Genomic DNA, 6,410 nt, shown 5'->3' with positions numbered 1-6,410 from the left:
TGTGTATTACCATTGGTATAAGCAATATTATCATAAGGCCACATAACCTTTGGCATGAGGCTTGTGTCCTTTCAAAATGCACATAAGTTTTTGGTGGTTAAGGAAGGATTAGGTCTCCTAGTTTAATGCCAATCTCTTTCATCAAACAGCTGGGATAAGACGAGTCGGTTAAGCCTAGGAACAGCATGACACATGAGTTGGTTACAGCATGAAAAAAGCCCATATTCAACGGACCAAGGTGTCGAATCTTTATTTTGATGAGCCAAAACCATCAATTAATGGAGGATGGGAGATATTCAACGGTTCTAAGCCGTCAAATCTGAAGAACATAACAAATTTTGGTTTCTAAAATTTGTGGGCCTTTGTCCTGTCGAATTTTCAAGTTTTCAATTAGTATGACTCGAGCATATTAAATGGTTTTGGGCAGTTGGTGAGAATAGCTTCATGTTATATGGCCAACTGATTTTTTTTTTCTATTGTTGGAGTGATGACCCTTAGGGGTTGATCTCTTCTTTTGACTTTGTACAATATTGTGTTTTTTCTAACATCAGTTTCTAAATTTGTTCTACGAAAATGAAATTTAAGGATAATCTTCCTAAATCATAGTTTTAACAATTGAGTTGGTAATTTCGAAATCTCTCGTCCATGAGTTTGGAAATTTCTTGAAATCGTGGTAATTAATTTTGAGAAATTTCAAGATCTCTTGTCCAAGTGTTTGTGAATTTCTTCTCAAAAGTCATTGGAGACTAAGATTACTTGTCTGAAATGAATCAGTCTCGATGTCAATCTCGTTCATAATGGACAAATATAAATATAGTTTGCCCCACAACCTTTTTTTATTGGTTGGTAAAGAAACGAATTAAGGGTCAACAATTAAGAAAAAAAGGGACTTAACAGGCTCATAGACTTTACCAAACTTAACAAAGCTGGCACCTTTGGCCACCACATGACCTTTCTTCTTTACCCATCTTTCATTTATTTATCAAATCTTCCATTGACTTGAGACAGAATTCTTTTGTAATCGTTGTGTTTAACAATTGGTAAGTTTGAAAATTATGCATTTACCAGTTTATTTTTATTAGGTGAGTTTGAAAGTGAAAACTTGAGTTAAGTGATCATGGAAAAGAATGGAGGCATTAGGCCTTACTTCCCTTGGCATTTCATTGTGCCAAGAAATATCCTCCTAATGGGCAATTTTTCTTTCCTTATTTTCAGCTTCACCTTACTCTCTTTCTTCCAGAAATTCTCGACTTCAACTGACACTCTAATTCAAAACCAAGTTCTCAAAGACAACCAGCCCTTAGTTTCATCTGGCCAAACCTTCCAATTAGGCTTCTTCAGTCCTGGGAAGTCAAAAAACTGGTACTTGGGAATATGGTTCAAGAACATCCCAACTCAAACAGTAGTTTGGGTTGCAAACAGAAACAGCCCCCTTAAAGATAAATCTGGACTATTAAAGATCGACAACAGAGGAAATATCGTACTAGTCAATCGAACAGAACATGTTATTTGGTCATCTTCAAATCATTCCATGCCCAAGATTAATACAATTGCTCAACTATTAGACTCTGGGAATCTTGTTTTGAAATATGAAGGAAACAATGACCCCGGGAACTATATATGGCAGAGCTTTGACTATCCAACCCATACATTTCTTGAGGGGATGAAGTTCGGGTGCAACTTTAAAACTGGTATGAATTGGTACTTGACATCCTGGAAGAATTTGGACGACCCTTCCCCTGGTGATTTCACTTATGGCTTAGATCCTTGTGGATTTCCTCAACTGGTTTTGCGTAATGGATCAACAAAAAAGTATCGAACAGGGCCATGGAATGGTCTTCAATTTAGTGGCACTCCTGACTTGAAGAACAACTCAGTCTTCACACCAATTTTAGTCTCCAACAAGGAAGAGGTGTATTATAAGGTTGAACACGTTGACAATTCTGTTATTTCAATAGTTGTGTTGCATCCGTGGGGTTCGCCTCAGCGTCTTATATGGAATGATCGAAGCCAAGAGTGGAGTGTCATGTTCACGGTGCAGAAAGATCAATGTGATAATTTTGGTTTCTGTGGTGCTTATGGTATTTGTGACATTAATAAAGCACATGTTTGCGATTGTATAAGGGGATTTACGCCAAAATCTCCAAAAGATTGGCAGCGGATTGATTGGTCCGGTGGGTGCATTAGGAGAACAGCGTTGGATTGCACGAACGGAGATGGGTTTGTTAAGTTTGCATCTGTGAAATTGCCTGATACGTCAGGCTCTGGGTGAACAAGAGTATGACACTTATGGAATGTGAGGTTCTTTGCTTGAACAACTGTTCTTGTATGGCTTATGCTAATTTTGATATTAGTGGAGCAAGGAATGGGTGTGTCTTATGGTTCGGGGAATTGGTTGATATTAGAGAGGTCACCGATGAAGGGCAAGATCTCTACGTTCGAATGGCAGCTTCGGAACTAGGTACGTATGGTTGTGCTTTGGAATAGTATCTCTTTTCTTATCTTACAAATGGGATCCACAGTTCAACTTGTATTGATAAAAAATAAATAAATAAATCTAACGCAAATAAGATTAAGGTCACTACAATGTGTAAGCAAATTTTACTTGGCACAGGGTGTCAGGTAAAATTTTACTTGGATGATCATGATAGTAAATCTACTGTGTTTTGTGTGGATGATAAAGTCATCTTGTTTAATTTCGTTGGTTCATTAGAATGGGAATGAGAAATTAGAAGATTATATACAAGAGTTGAAACTTCTTTGTATGGCTTTGTTTATTCGAGTTTCTAAAAACCGAGACATTCTGAAACAATAAGAAACATTTTCACATGTTCACTTTAATTTATTAATTATTTTTTAATTTTTATTCATAAATATATACATAAAAGTATTTTTCAAGTGTTACAAATAAAAATAAATATGACAAAACAATTTAAAATTTATTCATGCCATTACACTGTAGAGATGCTTCAAACCATTCCAAAACAAAAAATTGCATTTGGTGTATATATAATGTTCAAATAATTCACAAAACATTCCAAAAGATTGTGACACATTAAGAAAAATTGCAATATTTCGTTGCATTATACCAAAATATTAGAATGCTTCGAACGAAATATACTGAAATCGAACTTCAACTTGAACATGGTTACAGTGACTTGTTTATTTATGGGTGAGAGCCACTAACGGTTTAATTCCAATCCATGGGCCTAGTTGTCAATCATACAAGAAGGGTCTGGTGATAGGTAATAGATGGCACACGTTATCTCATTACTAATGTGAATGAATTTCACCTTTAGAGTGAAAGCTTTGCTCTGTATGTTCATTCATCCATTCTTTCTTCACAATGATTTAGATATTTTAAGTCAAATTAAACATAGACTAAAGGCTTGGGTCTACTTCGAGTTGAACGATAAAATAAGATTATCTTCCTGATCCTAATATTTAGGACAAAGTACAGATGAATTAGAAAAAACCCATTTGACAATTGACTTATTTACTGTGATGGGCACAGATGTAAATATCGATTCCAGAAAGAAGACGAAACGAGTTGTTGTGATGATATCTGTACCAATTGCTGCAGGGATACTTCTGTTGGGTCTGATAATCTTTTGTATTATTTGGAAGATCAGGACAAAGCAAACAGGTGTGCTCCTTTGTTCACCAAAATTACCTTCCATTGATGCTACATTCTGCATTCATGTAGATTTCATTTATGGAACATGTTACAAACCACAAGACAAGGACATTAGATTATTTTGATTACGTGCTCAACTCACTTGTCAACATGGAATCTTCATCATATAAGGAATTTTCTATGCAAAAAGGGAACTAAGGGTATTATATTATGTGAATGTTCGGGGCGACTTAAGTATTTAGTGCTAGTGCTCTAGGAGATCTGCTTTGTCAAAAGTTCGATCAAATGAAATGATAGTAACCATACATACCATCAGATAGTTATAAACAAATCCAATTGATTTTTTCGTACTTTGCATAGATATCAAATTTTGTATATGAGTATGTCTATCTATATAATGGACAACCTAAAAGATGACCGTAATCATTGACAGATCCACATTTGCATGATAAAAATATGGCACATTTTCTACAAAATAACATATCATTAGTCACTTTTTTCATAAATTCGAAGATTTTCAAATATTTTCATTGAAAACAAACAGGCAATGAAGAAAACAAGCAAATCAAAGATTGCAGTACTGATGAAAATCCGAGGGGGGAGCTGGAGTTACCTTTGCTTGATTTTGTTACAATCGCAACTGCAACTAATAACTTTTCTTGTGATAATAAGCTTGGCGAGGGTGGTTTTGGTCCTGTTTACAAGGTAACTTTCCATCTTATTTATCAAATCAACAATGCTGAAAATGTTCTCATTAATCATGCTCACCTCTGAAATCTCTAGGGTGATCTACCAAATGGACAAGAAATAGCGGTGAAGAGGCTTTCAAAAAATTCTGGACAAGGCCTCAATGAGTTTAAGAACGAGGTTATTTTGATTGCCAAACTTCAACACCGGAACCTAGTTAGGCTTCTTGGATGTTGCATTGAGAGAGAAGAAAAGATGTTAATCTACGAGTACATGCCCAACAAAAGTTTAGACTTCTTTATCTTTGGTCTGGCCCTCTCAACGCATATTCTATATATTTGAGTTAATTGGATTGTTTATTTATGGACAAAGGCATAACTTTTTGCAAATTGGCTCAGATCAAACAAGACACAATCTACTGAGTTGGCCAAAGCGCTTCGACATTGTAGTAGGCATAGCTCAAGGACTTCTTTATCTTCATAGAGATTCAAGATTGAGAATAGTCCACAGGGATCTCAAGGCCAGCAATGTTTTACTAGATAGTGAGATGAACCCCAAAATTTCAGATTTTGGCATGGCAAGAACCTTTGGAGGAAACCAAATAGAAGCAAAAACAAAAAGGGTTGTTGGAACTTAGTAAGCATCATACAATTACTCTCTATGCACATATTTTCATTTCTTACAACTATTTTTCTTTGATGATGTCATGTAGTGGTTATATGTCTCCGGAATATGCAATAGATGGGCTATTTTCGATGAAATCCGATGTCTTTAGTTTTGGTGTTTTGGTTTTGGAGATAGTCAGTGGCAAAAAGAACAGAGCATTTGAACATCCTGACCATGACCTCAACCTTCTTGGACACGTAAGTGTAGTGATGAATATCCTTCCATAGTCTTTGAAATTAAAATGAGTAAAAAACTGAATTTGTATTCTGTTTTTCCTTTTTCTTTTTCTTTTCAAGGCATGGAAATTATGGAATGAAGGCAGGGCCTTGGAATTGGTGGATACGTTGATGGAGGAACGGTTGCCAGAATCTGAGGTGTCAAGATGCATCCAAGTGGGTCTTTTATGTGTACAACAGCGCCAAGAAGACAGGCCAAGCATGTCATCTGTTGTTCTAATGTTAGGCAGCGAGGCTGTGATCTTGCCCGAGCCGAAACAACCTGGTTTTTATAATGAAAGGAGTCTCATTGACGCAAACTCATTATCAAGTGGAAAAAAGTTGTGTTCAAATGATGCAACTGTTTCATTGTTAGAGGGTCGATAGAATTTTTTTTTGCTACACATGTATACTTATACCAAGCTTACAAATTATATTGTTTCATATAATTAAGTTAATGTATTCTGGATAGAGAACCCATTCAATCATTGAAGCAAGAAACCTTAGAACACTCAGAATTTGAAACACATAGAAAATAAAAATCATAAATCAAACAGTATGTCACACACATACCCAAGAAGTACAATGGAGCAGTTGTGTCTCATTGTTCGTTCTTGATGTTCCAATGGGTGGGATGTGAAATGACGGTTAGACCCAGGAACACCATGAAGTATGAGTGGACTCGGCTTGCTAAATGGGTTTTGGGCCACGTGACACCTACAACTACGTACCCAAACACAGTTGGATGGTGCGAAAAACTGTAGTACCGTTTTTAATTTGGCAAATTTACCAAAACATGCACCACATTTCGACTATATACCAAAATGGTAAACTATAGCAATTAATTCCGAAAACGGTAATTTTACTGTTTTCGGAATTAATATTTTTTACCAAAACGGTAAAAACAGTAAAATGTCAATCTTTTTACCGAAATACCCTTTTTTATTTTTTGACTAAAATTATGAAAAAAATCCTCTTTTCTTTCATATTTCTATTTAGTGTTGGGAAGATTAAAAAGAAAAGAAGATTTAGTTGGATTATAATTTATTTCTTAGGTTAAAATGGTAAATACATATGTAAAACAAAAAAAAGGTATTTTCGGTAAAAAAAAATTTACATTTTACTGTTTTTACCATTTTTGTAAAAAATATTAATTTTGAAAAAGGTAAAATTACCATTTTCAGAATTAATTGCTGTAGTTTACC

At 35.2% G+C, this 6,410-nt stretch overlaps 1 pseudogene across 1 annotated transcript; it reads left to right on the top strand.

Moving 5' to 3' along the window:
* The first annotated feature begins 1,080 nt into the window (after window positions 1-1,080).
* LOC147381327 (G-type lectin S-receptor-like serine/threonine-protein kinase At4g27290) lies at window positions 1,081-5,694 on the top strand (annotated as a pseudogene). The gene is made up of 7 exons (XR_015174652.1): window positions 1,081-2,461; window positions 3,515-3,646; window positions 4,182-4,342; window positions 4,421-4,631; window positions 4,723-4,960; window positions 5,037-5,187; window positions 5,287-5,694. The product of XR_015174652.1 is annotated as a G-type lectin S-receptor-like serine/threonine-protein kinase At4g27290 (transcript).
* Window positions 5,695-6,410: the final 716 nt, after the last annotated feature.

Source organism: Akebia trifoliata, unplaced genomic scaffold (assembly GCF_017979445.1).
Source record: "Akebia trifoliata isolate Shusen 1 unplaced genomic scaffold, ASM1797944v1 Contig00568, whole genome shotgun sequence".
NCBI classification, from domain to species: Eukaryota; Viridiplantae; Streptophyta; class Magnoliopsida; order Ranunculales; family Lardizabalaceae; genus Akebia; species Akebia trifoliata.
Note: the sequence above shows the minus strand (reverse complement) of the source record. Positions and strands in the feature narration are given on the sequence as shown.